The sequence below is a fragment of the Oreochromis aureus genome, linkage group 3 (genome assembly GCF_013358895.1).
Source record: "Oreochromis aureus strain Israel breed Guangdong linkage group 3, ZZ_aureus, whole genome shotgun sequence".
In the NCBI taxonomy this organism is placed as follows: Eukaryota; Metazoa; Chordata; class Actinopteri; order Cichliformes; family Cichlidae; genus Oreochromis; species Oreochromis aureus.
In genome coordinates, this window is record NC_052944.1 from 114,691,470 (window position 1) to 114,706,915 (window position 15,446).

The following is a 15,446-nucleotide window of genomic DNA, read 5'->3' on the forward strand; positions in this document are numbered from 1 at the left end:
ACTAAGCAGACAAACTCAAATGCATGATATGTGATAGTATCTGCCATTACACTGTGTATCATTGCAATGGTTTGAATTGATAAAACTTTGAAGTGATTTTTTTTATTCTTTACATATGAAAATGTAGACCTGACTCATGGTAACTTATGGTATAGTGAAAAAATGCATTAATTAACACAAGATAAATAATACACTTACGCTTGCATCTTAGACCGTGCCATCTGATAGCTGTCAAAGGTGAATGGCATATCCCGCATTTGTCAAGTTTCACCGATTCAAATACCAGCCTATGAATTGTACACTGGAAAAAATTAAAAACATGAAATGAAACATAAAACATTGTTACCCAAATATTTTATGACGAATTAAAAATACTGTTTGACCGTTTTACATATTTTCTACCAATCCTTCAGGAGAGATGGAAAGGGAGATAGGAGTTACTTTTAGATAAAATAGTGAAGCATATCTATTCAATTCCTGAGATTTGTGAGTTAGAGAGAGGGAATCTATTTAGATGAAGCAAAAGTAAAATACTAAGAAGCTAAAGTGACTGTGAGTAAAAGGTGCATGTATATGTCTGACACAGAAAAACCCAAGGTTTTCAAGGACACTGTCCATCAGCCTCATAATGACATCTGAGTTCAAACTGATGCTTTCACTGTTTCACCTCCAGTGTGTGGCCACTCAGTAAAACACACTTATTAAGGGGACACTGTGGTTAGAAAAGACCTCCTGTTCTAAATAGAGGACATTTCCACCACCGCTGCCAGATGTTTGCTAAAATACTCAAAATGGAGTTTCATGTAAACACCATAACACTTCTAACCATTGGTCAATTTTAAAACAAAGGTCAATTTCAACTCACCTCACAAGCAGAGTCATTAGGCACAGCTCTGGATGATTGTGGCACCTCTTTCGATTTGCTCTCTGTACAAGGGAACACAAGGAGATTCAGTGCTTGACTTTCGTTAAGTCAAAAAAACACATCTACGCATAACGCAATCAATTCACATCCCTGACTGTTACAATTCTACTCAAAATATCCATCAAGACACTATAGAATCATCAGAAATGTCCCAATACTGGCACATTTTTCATGCAGCAAACCTTCAGGCATGTCATGCATTGCCAGAAGTTAACAACATTTACTCAAAACTGACCACTGGTAAGTTCTTCTGAGAACGCTTGGGGTGACAACTCCTGATACTGGACACCAACTTCACCAATTAACTCTTTCAGAGAAGAAGTGCCACACTGACCTCCAACAGAATGCACCTAAAAGATGCAAAGATGAACAAGCATCAATGGTACAGTGTCCATCTGATCAAGAGGGACACTCTCAGTCAAACCTTAAAACACCCAAATGATGTTGAGAGGGAAATGCAATGTTAAATGATGACTACCTGTACTTACAATGATTTAAAGACCATACATGCATTATAATTGTAATCAATTGATAAACATGATCTTTACAAACCACACTATTTGCCAAACTACACATTGATACAATCTTTAGTAAACAGATGAATCCATGCTAACCTCATGCTCAGAGTTGTCGGCTGTAGGTCTAGATGACTGACACTCTGCTCTTAATTCTCTGTCTGTAGAAGAGAACACAAGACATGGAGGCATAGTGCTTTGCAAGACCCCAGGGTTTAACAGGTAGTGCTTACTCAAGCAGGGACTCACCTGTGAATGAGTCTGTAGAGATCACATGGTGCTCCACGTCATGGGCAATAGGCTCTGCAACACACTGTTGACCAGAAGGGATGCTTGCCATCTTTAGCTGGGTATGAAAAGTAGAACAAATATTGTAAACATCTGGCAGCTACAGTGGAAATGTATTTAATCCACTACGAGTGGTCTTTTCTAACCAGTGTCCCCTCAACCCGTGTGTTTTTCTGAGTATGCCAAACACTGGAGATGAAACAGTGAAAGACTCAGTTTGAGCTCAGATGTCAGGACAGTGTTCCCACATACCTTGAGTTTGTCTGTGTCAGACACACACACACACACACAGTTAAGCATTTTCTGTTTCACCTTCAGTTAAATACAGTTCTAACTCTCACCCTAACTGCAAGGAAACAGAGTGATTAACCCTTACCTAGTAAAGTGAAGCCAAAGTAAGACAATACTAAGAAGCTAAAGTGACTGTGAGTAAAAGGTGCATGTATATGTCTGACACAGAAAAACCCAAGGTTTTCAAGGACACTGTCCATCAGCCTCATAATGACATCTGAGCTCAAACTGATGCTTTCACTGTTTCACCTCCAGTGTGTGGCCACTCAGTAAAACACACTTGTGGAGGGGACACAAAACAGATAAGCTTGCAATCATCACTTGGAAAAGTCATACAAATTCAAGATTTAGTTAAACCAGATTGAATACCACCAAGAGGACATTTAAATATTGTGACTAGGGCTGAAACAACTAATCGATTAATCGACAACTAATCGATTATTGAAATAATCGTTAGTTGCAGCCCTAATTGTGACATCTAGATATGTAGGTTTTAAACAACAATTCATAGGGGGAAAATTTTTTTTAAATGACCCACCTTTTTCCGCCAGGGCCATTCTTTCCCACCATAGTCATAAGTAATTTCACTTCCTGCCACAATTTCCTTCAGTGCAAAAGGCAGAGATGTGGCTTCCTTCTGCTTCAATCAACTTCATTCTGCAATTTGGTGTCCTGTGTTCATCGTTTACTAGTCGCCCAAATGACCCATCTTCAAGTGCTCCATCAATACTGCAAATTTGGAAACATACATTAAACAAACATTTATAGTGACTTGCCTATGAACTATACTATAATTTTTAAGCACCAACACAAACACAACATCCAATACAAGTTTAGTTGTTAAATGCATAGTTGATAAGTTAAAGAGGGTCCATCAGTCAAGGACGCGTTGCTTTCTGACTGAGATAAGTGTTTGCGCTTCTACTTGTGCTTAGAGCAGGGGTGCTCAATCCCAGTCCTCGAGAGCTACTGCTAGTGATGGCCCGCTTGAAGCTGACGCTCCGGAGCGTGTGTCGAAAAAAACAACACACTGGTTCAGAAGCACTGTGTCGAGGCTTGCTTCGTTTGGCAAAAGTCACGTGACCAGTGACGTCCGAAGCTTCATTACGCACACAACTGCTTCGGTACCTGATTCAAATGGAAGGAAGTGAATCATTTGCGGGATTTGTGGAGTGTTTTGATGGTGACAGATAGCGAACCACTGATCATTCTACTGAGAGATTTGGTTCTGTTATGTGGGAGTATTTTGAGTTGATTTTGGTCGGTGGGATTTCCAGCTTTGTGTTCTGGGTGTTTGCTTTTGTTTTGTGCGTGTTTATTTTATCTGAAAATGGGAAAAACTTAAAATGTAAAAAATCTGCTTTTCATAATATAAATATCATTGAATAACTTCCATTTGACTCGTAACATTTAATGTTATACAAAGAAATATTTTATTTAAAAAAAACAATCTTAAAATGTTAGTCTACAAAATGTGCAGCAATTTAATTTATTTATTCTCTTTAGCTGATAGTTTGTGGAGCCATAACTGCATCTCTACCAGTTTCTCTGCACTCTGGCCTCATCTGTGCCATGTGAAAGGATTTTCCTTAAGGCAGGAGAAATTATCTCCACGAAAAGGAACAGGTTCGGCCATCGGACAGTGAAACTAATTTTCTTCTTAAATTAAAATGAACAAGGGTTTCCTTAAATGCCTCATGTTTTTAATTTGCAAGTTCATAAGCATTTTCCCTTTCCATTTCACAATCAATTCTACCCCCAGGTCAAAAATATGTAGGGGAGACCGGGGATAGTTGTAACATTTTTGACATTTCTGTCTGTAACTTGGAGTTCTTTTAAGGTAGTGGATTGAAAATGTAATGCAAAGTATTTACATGTCTCTGCTATTAAATAGTGCAGCTATTTTCTCTGAAGCACAATTACCCATTGCATGGTATGGTCTCAAACACAAAGAGTGAAATGTTACAATTAACCCCATAGTCTGGGTTAGTTGTAACATATCCTGGGGTGAAATGTAACACAATGAAATAAGGGTACTAACAAAACATTAACATGTAATCTTTGTTTATTCAACACATGAATACACATAGAGCCATTTATGTAGCTGTGTGTGTGTGACAGAATGCAGAAATCTAGCTTTTGAACATATTTCAACCCCCCAAAAAAGAAAAATGATGGAATTTTCTGCAACTGAATATTTCATTAATTTTGGTTGGTCTTCCTTGAGTTTGGCCTCATTGGCTCAGTGGGCATTATAACCTACAACTCTTGCACCAATTTTGAACATAACAATGAAGCTGAAAAAATGTAGTTGTGCACCAGCATCGCAATTCCATTACTTTTTATCATGGCTGACCTTGGTGTGATTTGCAAAGTGCTTCAGAAAGATGAGGAAATCTGTTTCTTGCACCCATCCTGATTTATTTCCACTACCAATAATTACTACTGGTCCATCTCTGACACAGTGGTCTGCATAATGCATGTGTGGGAACACAAACAGTGGTTGTGTTGCCAATGGCATTAATAAAGGCGACCAGTGAACCTCTCTCTGCTGATGTCGTTGCCCCAACTTGTTTAATATAAGTTAAAGTAATAGTGTGGTAAGTTGTAACATCTGCATTATTGTTACAACTAACCCAGACTGTTGCTGTTACAACTGACCCAGACTCCTATAGCCATGAACTAGCTAACATTACAGCCAACGGCTAAAACATTAGCACTAAAGACCTACACAGAATATATCCCCATAGACATAAAGATAACATAATTTAAGTTTGATGCATTTAACTGCAAAGCAGATAATGCTATTATAAATTGAAATAAAGTAGAAAAACTTACTTTTTGGCATAAAAATTACTTTTTTTCGTATTAAATTGTCTGTGTTTGACAAAATGTGCTGATTTTTCACATGTGATAGCAGAACTGAATTGGGCATGCACAGGATGAATCACATCATTTGAAACTTAGCCCTGATTGGAGAAATTGGAAGTGTTACAACTGACCCACGTTACAACTATCCCCGGTCTCCCTATATGAAAAAAAAATGCCCCTAATATAATATTATTTATAAATATACCCGTCTAGAGATTAAATGCATAAGTACCAAAAAATACGCCTTCAAAGCAACACAACAGCAGCCCAATATCAGACAGAGTTCCACTCTGTAGAGTGGGCAATCATTATGAAGCAGTTGGTTTTATTTTGTGGATTCAAGCTGCTCTTCATATTTTTGGCCACCAGATGTCACCAGAGAGGACTGTGTTGAAAAGCTTCGAGTAATGAACCGTTTTTCAATACAAGCTTCAATGCTTCAGAAAGCTTCATTTGGCCATCACTAGCTACTGCCCTGCAGCTTTTAGATACATCCTTGTTCCAACACACCTGAATCAAATGAATGCCTCGTTATCAGGCCTTTGCCAGACTTGATGGCATGCTGAAGAGGTAATCCAACTATTTGATTCAGCTGTGTTGGAGTAGAGATGCATCTAAAAACTGCAGGACAGTAGCTCTCGAGGACTGGGATTGGGCACCCCTGGCTTAGAGCTTAAACGTGGTTTTGTTGTACTGTCGCGCTGACCTAGTAGGTGTGGCTGTTACTCTTCTCTTCTCTTCCTCCTCTTGCCCACTACCTGCTCTGTGCTGCTGCTTGCGCGTGGCCGCTGATTAGACCTTGTGCAATCTACAGCTAAGCGCAGCCTGGTGCGCGCTGCTCCGCCAGGTGAGTTGAATTAGAGCAATCAAGGGCGGGCGTGCCTAGTAGACCTTAAAATGCATGCAGCAGTCATTTGACCCGAGTGCGACATACTGAGAGGACAACAAACCAAGCACAATCCACTTTCCACTGTGAGGAAGACTTTGAGTTAGACGGGCTATCGGTAAGCTCGGACTCATATTTGCTGCTTATATGTTTGGGAACTATGGAAGCTCAATTGTGGAAATGTATTTATGCTTTGGGAAATAGTTACTGCATTTAAGTTAAAAAAATTATATTGATATTAAAATAAATGTTTAAGTTTGAATAAATTGTTTATGTAGATAGTGTTTCCCACACATTTATGTTAATTAATACTAAAAGTAATTACCCCAAATCCTTGGTTAAATCTTAAAGCTAGTGTAAATATGTTTGGTTTAATTTAAGGAAAATAATTCTTTGTAAAAGAAAATCCTTGGTTAAAGTCTTTATTAAAATATTTGTAAACTCTAAAATGTATACTTTAAAAATGTAATTGTTACAGAAAGTGTAAAAAATGCAAGGTAGACCACAGTTTATTTCATCTTCGTTGTTTGAAATTACTCACCTCTGATTTAAAAACTAATGAATGTAAAACTAGGATAAATGATAGTTTAGACAAAAGTGGCTTTACTGAAGTGTATATTTTTATTTCATTTGTCTTCTGTATAATGCATTTAATTTATCTGAATGATTAATGAAATGTTCTTTATTTTTTGTGTTGAAAGGTTTTTCACCTATCCATCAAGCCATCCATCTACCTACCTCACAGACAGAGAACACTTGACATGTACTATTTTGGCATTGTACATATTATACAGTAGTTTTGGACACAGTATAACAGTGCACGAGTCTCCGTGTCCACATGTGCCAAATGCGCTTGCTGAGACACAGGGCCGCTCATTCAGCCCTGGCCATTTGAATTTTCTCTTATTATTTTCTCTATCTCTATATTATATTTTAAATCTTCACAGCAGCGTGAGCACACTGTCTTAGCTGTAAAATGTGAGGCTTATATTATTACCCCTCTAACCCAGTACATTACGCCCGTGAGTGTGTATTAGAGAAGGCACACACAGGCTGAATCACGGGACTAACGGGCCCCTCAGCATATGTGGGAGTCCCGTCAGTCCCCAGTACCCATGAGTTCCCGGGGACCACAGGGTCACCGGAAATGACGGAGCCTTAGTAAGAATGAGATCCTGCTATTCCACGGGTCCGTCACTCCCCCTTCTATAGATTCTGGGGACTGACGGGGCCGGGTACTACAGGTAAGGACTCGTTAAAGAGCAATATGAGATGTTTGCTTCAGAAATCCTGACCTTGCAATAGAAATGTAAACATTCAGTCATTTTGAACTTACCACAATGTCTTCTGCTTCCATATGAATTCAAACATGAAGACTGAACATGCGCTGGGGTACAGGTTACGTCTGTGTTCAGCTTCAGTTGCATCAATAAGCTCCCCTCTATACTCGACCACAAAGTCTCCTTGTTTGAAATTGGCTAAAGTGAAGATGCCACGACCTGAAGACACAATCATATTAGAGACACAGGCGTGGCAGCACTGCAAATAATCAATTCATTAAATATGTATATCTGTAAATTGCAAGTATGCAATGTTGTGCTTTTTTCAATTCTACATATATAATAAAGAAAACATGTCCAAGTGCAGAAAACATAAATAGCCAGGCTCGCTAATAACTAAATTATTATTAAAATACCTTTAATTTTAATTTATATTGATGTTTGTACAGGTCACCACTGGTAATGCGTAACCCCTCAGTCTAGCCTGCAGTGTGTCAAAGTCACTCACCTTTAACTGAATTAATAAATTTGATTTCTAACATTGAATTCTTGTCTCTTCTTGCAAGGATGTGATTAATGGCATCCTGAAGGGGAGTGGTTCTCCGTGACATGATTTCCTAAGGAAATTAAGATAAAAATGTAAACAACATCAAAACTTCAAGCCTTTATGCTTACAAGGGCATTAGTAAAGCCTGAATGAAGCACCCCCCATGTTAGCGTATTATTAGTTTAAGGTTATTTTAGTTTGGTGATGAGTGCTGGAGGGGTTCTGGTTAACAGATAAATGGATGGGGGCGAGGCTGTATTTGTGCAGATTAACTTGACTGTGTTCCACCTGTGTTGATTAAGTCAAGTATCTGACATGCTCCACCCAATTTTTCTTATTTCACTAATAGCATGGATACTGAAACTGTTTCAATTGAGTTCTATGCTTTCATTACATTCACATAACAGACACAGACGAGGCTGATGTCTGAGTTGTTTTAACAGAAAGCATGCACTTGCAGATATTAAAGATACTTAAATGTCCTAATTTAACTAAAGCCTAACTCTGACTTGGCCTAAACCTGTCTGTCAAACTAAGCTTTAGATCTCTCAGGAATAATGTGCTTCATCAACACAACTATAAGAGAGCAAAACAAAAATGTTTTTTGTTTGTTTTTTTACAATATTTTATAAACAATTGTGTGCAGAGTGACATCAATACTGTCTCAATTTAATTTCATAAATCTAAAAAAGTTTATTTGTATTTGCCTTCCAATGTTTCCTTGGTATTTGGGCAAAGATCATCTTTTAATATCTTAAATAATCATCTCAAAACAGAACAGGAGGAAAACAGCTCCAACTACCACAAAAAAGACAGGTGTGACAGGTGTGAGTACTACTGCTACTACAACTGCATCTACTACAACTACTACTACTCCTACCATTAGTACAATAGGTAGTAGTACTAGTAGTAGTTACTAGTTACAGAAGTAGTACTTATAGTAGTTGTAGTAGTAGCAGCCATTTTACATTAAACAAGTGATCTTGTAGTGAAAAAGGCCTCCTTTCAAACTCAGTAAAACATCACACACTTGTGTAATTTCTTACCTTGAAACAAGTGATGAGATTAGGCCAGGGTAAAAAAAAAAAAAACGATCCCGGTGCTTGGGACAGTACGGGAATCCCCGCCCCGCGTGTTGCTGTGACCTCCGTGAACCGTTCCGCGTGCTCCGGCCCGCTCCGCCGTCCTCACCTCGTCGTGGTCCGGTCCCAGCGGTGCGCTCTCCGCCGTCCGCTCGTGTGGTCCGGTCCCAGCGGTGCGCTCTCCGCCGTATGCTTTCCACCGTACCTCGTCGTCGTTCCATCACCTGCCGCCTCACCACGGCTGTGCCTACTCTGAAGCACTGTGTCTGTCAGAACGTCCGTCTTTTAAAAGTTTTATAATTACCTTCTTACCTTTTCTTCAAAGCGTGTCAAAACTCTGCCAAAATTGAAGGATGAATAAGAAGCGCCCAATCAGTCAGTCTAAATCATTGATGTAAATATCAACGGTCTAAATGGGTAATGCTAAAATGCGCATGCGCAGCTTCCAATTTCGCGCCATGTGTATAATGTCCCGCGCTCGTGTATAATTTCCCGCGCTTGTGTGTGTGCGGCATGCGGGGACAACTCCAACCGACAGGGGGCAGTGGCGGACACACAAATATACAACATATGTCAAGTTTTTGGTTTACAAAGACTTTTGAGAAAAACACTTTTTGGGTATTAAAACATGCCCAGAAACTATTTTAAAAGGTCAATTTTATGAGGACAGCAAAATGTCCTCCTATAACAGAGGGTCCTCATAGCTCTTTGATTTGTCTTGAAAATTGTCCTCCTAAAACGAAAAACAAACACACACACACACACACACAGAGAGAGAGAGAGAGGGGGAGATCATTAATACAAAGGATTGGAGTCGGTTTTGGATTTTCACTTGTTGTTGGCTTTAATATGAACAGTCACATAAAATTCATTCCAATTTTTTGCCTTTGCTTCAATTAGGATGTTTCTTTAAATCTACAACACCTTCCTTTTCAAAAAGTTTACTGACATAGTAAAGAAGTAGCTAAGGAACTCAGTAAGTATGAGCAACAATAGCTTAAGGACACTATGTCCAATAAAGAGAAATTCATCATCTACACTTCGTGAAAAAGTACCGTATTAAAAACAATTCAGCAGACCCTCAGAGTGCGGATACAAACTGTTTTCAGCTGTAGAGCTAGAGGTACACTTTATGCACTTAGCAAACATACAGTTTAGAGGCTTGCATTAGAGTGCTTTGGTGCTTGGGCATCTTTTATTTAGCATGGTTGTACCATTGTGAATGTAGCTATATAAATAAATACGCTCAAGAGTCTATCGTATGTTTGTCATGCAACTAAAAATTTGAAAATATATTTTTAAATCAGTAACTTTGCAAATTTAGAGGATTTGTTTTCGGACAACATATGTGTCACATTTTAAACATGGTTTGTATAATCAGCACTGACATACAGACATTTATGCGCTGGGTATAACAGACATGCTTACCGTGTGAAAGGCCCACCGATGTCTTGGAGCAGAGAAACACACTGTATTGTTGCTTTTCTCTGTTATATAAGCAGCGCCCGTAGGTCGGAAACGCTGTGTGCGGGTAGCAAAGGCAGCTCCAACGCACATCCAGGCATCCGTGTGAAAGAAAGGTGTCGCTGCAGCTAGGCTCTCAGGATAGTCAGGCTTTTATTTATATTTGCATTCTGGTGCGTTAAAACTAGCAGCCTCTGTGTCCCACTTGGATCATCATTCCGAAAATTCAGATATTTAAATAAAATGGTGAATTGGCTAGTGATGAGGAGCCACTTAGATCCGTAAAATGAGGTTTGATTAAATTAAACTCTTATGAACAGCGATGAATTCTACCTCTCTGCTGATGTGTTCCAAACAAATGATGTTTTCTCCATGTCCAAACTGTGTGCTAACTACCTCACACCGCTGTGTCTGGGATCTGAAAAAAAAAAAAAAGTTAAAACGATATACCTTGCGGCAGATGTGATGTGCTAAGGAAAATACTGTGTCTGATGGGGTGTTTTTATATAGGTGGACTTGGTTTCAGTTGGGCTCTGAGATGCAGACATAAAGAGCGGGTTGTAAAGAGAAAGGTGGAAAACTGTTTGGAGGATTGGTTGGTCAGTAGAAAGTGTAATTGTCTGCCTGTAGAGATAAAGGTATGGGGGTGTAAGCAAAAGGTGAAAAACCTTTGGAGGCTCTGTTGGACATGGTTTGAGTAGACCTCTGACATGATAAGATAAGATAATGGAACTGTTTGTAATGAAAAAGTGTGGAAACTAAACTATGGAGCTACAGTTGGGATGTGTGAGTGCTGGGATGCTCTTGATAAGGGCATCTCTTTTATTGTTTCATGACTTCTTTTGCTGACTGTTGGGGGCCTAACTTTAACCCCCTCTGTCTTACTGTTGCAGAGTTAAGAATCTGTGGTTTTTAGAAGTATCCCTAGAAAAGTTTATTTCTAAAGGAATACCTGTTGTTTGTGGTGCTCTATTTAACAACTATTAGCCTGTGAAACTATTAGAAAAGTGAAATCTTCCTAAACTAGTTAAATGCTGTGGGGGAATACACGGTTTTTAGAAGTATCACTGTTTATTTCTAAAGGGATACCTGTTATATGTGGCACTCTGTTTGAAACTATTTGCTCCTAAACAGCACTAAAGAAAAAGCAAAATGCTCCTAACTAGTTAAATTAAAAGTAAAATGATCCTAAACTAGTTCAATTAAATGCTGTGTGGGAATACACGGTTTTTAGAAGGTGGAAAACTTTCTATTTTAAAACTATTAGCCTCTGTGTGTTTCAGAGCACTAAAGAAAAAAGCAAAATGCTCCTAACTAGTTGAATTAAATGATGTGTGGGAATACGTGGTTTTTAGATGTATCACAGTTTATTTCTAAAGGAATACCTGTTATTTGTAGCACTCTGCTTAAAACTATTAGCCTCTGTGTGTTTCAGAGCACTAAAGAAAAAAGCAAAATGCTCCTAACTAGTTAAATTTAAAGTAAAATGATCCTAAACTAGTTAAATCATCTATGTCTAAATAACAGAGCTCTGAGACCTATACAATCCTTTAAAATTGTTTAATTAAAACACATAATGGTTTCATTAAATAAAACGCTATTTAACACATGTAAACTCATATGACCCCTAAACCCACATGCACGAGCAAAAAGTCCGTTCACGCGCACACGCCCTCACATGAACGCGGAGGGGGAAAGGGGAGGGGGGAGACGCTCAGTGGGGGGTGTGGGGGGAAAGAGGAAGTAGGAAGTGGGGGGCAAAAAAAGTCCATTTATATTACTACTGTTGTCCTTCTCTCCTGGATCAGCTGGAGCTTTCTTTAGGAGCCTTCCCAGCTTTGACAAAAGTCCAGCTGGGATAACCACATTTACCCAGGGCCTTCTTGATGTGATGTTCTTCTGCTTCCCTGGCTGCTGTGTCAGTGGGGATGGTGTTCGCTCTGTGTTGTATCGTCCTGATGGCACCCAGTTTGTGCTCCAGTGGATGATGAGAGTCAAACCTTAATTACTGATCCGTATGCGTAGGTTTACGGTACACATCAGCTTTTAGATGTCCCCCATTACTGATGGCAATCTGACCGTCTAAGAAGGCTAACCTGCCACTTTTCATATCCTCCCTGGTGAATTTGATGTGTCGGTCCACCGAGTTAATGTGATCCGTGAAATGTGGTACGTCCTGAGATTTGATTTTCACCCAGGCGCTTTATATTGTACAGTAGACCCTACAATAATAGATACAAAGAAAAACCCAACAATCATATGACCCCCTATGAGCAAGCACTTTGGTGACAGTGGGAAGGAAAAACTCCCTTTTAACAGGAAGAAACCTCCAGCAGAACCAGGCTCAGGGAGGGGCGGGGCCATCTGCTGTGACCGGTTGGGGTGAGAGAAGGAAAACAGGATAAAGACATGCTGTGGAAGAGAGACAGAGATTAATAACAGATATGATTCAATGCAGAGAGGTCTATTAACACATAGTGAGTGAGAAAGGTGACGGAAAAGGAAAAACCCAGTGCATCATGGGAATCCCCCGGCAGCCTACCACAGGATTCAGGGTCACCTGGTCCAGCCCTAACTATATGCTTTAGCAAACAGGAAAGTTTGAAGCCTAATCTTAAAAGTAGAGATAGTGTCTGTCTCCCAAATCCAAACTGGAAGCTGGTTCCACAGAAGAGGGGCCTGAAAGCTGAAGGCTCTCCCTCCCATTCTACTTTTAAATACTCTAGGAACAACAAATGCCTGCAGTGTGAGAGCGAAGTGCTCTAATAGGGTGATAGGTACTACAAGGCCATTAAGATTTTCCACTTCTTCCATGTACAAATTGGCCACAATGGGTGAAACTGGGGAACCCATAGCACACCCATGTTTCTGCCTGTACCCACATAGCAAAATTGGTATAGCCCGGATCTGGCCCACGCAATGTGCCTACACATGGCCCACATATCGCAAAGAATGATGGCCCTTTGGTGGCCCAGATCAGTTTTGCCAGAGGTGGCCCACACATGGGCCAGCACAGGACCACCAGTGTGTCTGCAACTGGCCTCGTGCTGGCCCATGTGTGGGCCACCTCTGGAAAACCAGATGTGTAAGTTGTTTGCAGCCACAGGCCAATTGCAGACACACTGCTGGCCCTGTGCTGGCCCAGAACAGTTTCAGCTCTGGCCCCAGATGTCAGCCTAATGTGTACCTCAATCAAGCCATGTAATAACAACATGTGCCGTAACATAATAGTGCAAAAGTAACATGACGAAACTGAATGGACTGATTTTTATATGCATTTTTCTACTCTCCCAGATTACTCAAAGTGCTCTATACAACATGCCACATTCACACACTTTCTCTACACTGAATGCTTCCTAACTACATTCATACACATTCACACTCTTCACTGGAGGAGCCAGGGATTGAACCACTAACCTTCTGATTAGTAGGTGACCTGCTCTACCTCCTGAGCAACAGCCACTCAGTGGTAGACATGAGTAAACCCTCACTAGGTTTTGGATAAAGTGTACACTCACAAACCTGTCAAACCTACATTTGAAATGTTGGCTACCATAGCAGTATAGTACTAAAATAGGAAAATAGGAACATAAATAGTGCCATCGTTGCCAGACCTGGCCCACGTCTGGTTGACAGACACCCTGCCATGACACCAGTCTGAAGTGCCGGCTTGATGCCGGATACAGGCTAGACCTGTTTTCTATGGGCCTGGGCCACATAAACCAAACCACAATCGGGCCAGATGTGCCATGGCATCATATAAATAGTGCCATCTATGCCAGGCCTGGCCCATATCTGGATAACATACCACTTACAATGCCAGAAGTCAGCCAGCAGTTCCGGCTTGACACCAGATCTGTGCCAGACCTGTTTGCTATGTGGGTAATACTGACCCTTGTATATGAAATAGGTGGAATGAAGACACAGTTCAAACACACTTGGTCGGTGCTGAGAGTGGTCCTGTTGCTGAGGTTGGGGTCATCCTGTAATCTCTTACAAACTACCTCCAACGCTTCCGTGACTGGGATACAAGTGAAGAGAGATGTAACGTCGTACGAGACCATGGTTTCATCTGCCTCCATAATGACATCTCTCACCTTCTCAACAACATCCAGGGTGTTCTGGATGTGGTGTTCAGAGCTGCCTATCAGCAGGTTGAGGATCCAAGCCAGAAACTTGGAGATGTTATAGGTGACCGAGTTGATCATACAGACAATCGGTCTTAAAGGTGCACCCTGTTTATGTATCTTCGGTAAACCATACAGACTTGGTGTAGACTCCCCTGGGTGTAGCTCTGGCATGAGGTTCGGTCAATAGCCTTGTCTTCTTCTAACTGCTTCAGATAGTCTATCACCCTCTTCCGGTAGCCACTTCCTGGGTCTCGTTTCAGGGGCTCATAAGTATTTTCGTCACTGAGCAGTGACAAAATTTTCTCATGATAGTCTTTCTGGTTTAGCAATCATTATTATTATTAACCTTTATTTAACCAGGAAGATCCCATTGAGATTAAAAACCTCTTTTTCAAGGGAGACCTGGCCAAGATAGGCAGCAGCAGGTGTCTCACAGTTACAGAAATTACTCAAACACAGGCAGCAACAACACACATGCAACAATAAGTGAAAGAATACAAATAAAATTCAATAAAATTCAATAAAATTCAAATAAAATTCAAATAAAATTCAATAAAATTCAAATAAAAATAAAAAAGTCAGTTAAAATGACAATCAATCTACAAACCGGATTCCAAAAAAGTTGGGACACTAAACAAATTGTGAATAAAAACTGAATGCAATGATGTGGAGATGGCAAATCTCAATATTTTATTCAGAATAGAACATAAACCACAGAACAAAAGTTTAAACTGAGAAAATTTATCATTTTAAGGGAAAAATATGGTGATTCAAAATGTCATGGTGTCAACAAATCCCAAAAATGTTGGGACAAGGCCATTTTCACCACTGTGTGGCATCTCCCCTTCTTCTTACAACACTCAACAGACGTCTGGGGACCAAGGAGACCAGTTTCTCAAGTTTAGAAATAGGAATGCTCTCCCATTCTTGTCTAATACAGGCCTCTAACTGTTCAATCGTCTTGGGCCTTTTTTGTCGCACCTTCCTCTTTATGATGCGCCAAATGTTCTCTATAGGTGAAAGATCTGGACTGCAGACTGGCCATTTCAGTACCCGGATCCTTCTCCTATGCAGCCATGATGTTGTGATTGATGCAGAATGTGGTCTGGCATTATCTTGTTGAAAAATGCAGGGTCTTCCCTGAAAGAGATGACGTCTGCATGGGAG

At 40.2% G+C, this 15,446-nt stretch overlaps 1 long non-coding RNA gene across 1 annotated transcript; it reads right to left on the bottom strand.

The window, feature by feature from the left end:
- Window positions 1-1,555: 1,555 nt before the first annotated feature.
- On the bottom strand, window positions 1,556-2,607 carry LOC120437930. The gene is made up of 3 exons (XR_005611512.1): window positions 2,558-2,607; window positions 1,690-1,786; window positions 1,556-1,601 (listed from the first exon to the last, which is right to left on the bottom strand). It is a non-coding gene; the product is annotated as an uncharacterized LOC120437930 (long non-coding RNA).
- Window positions 2,608-15,446: the final 12,839 nt, after the last annotated feature.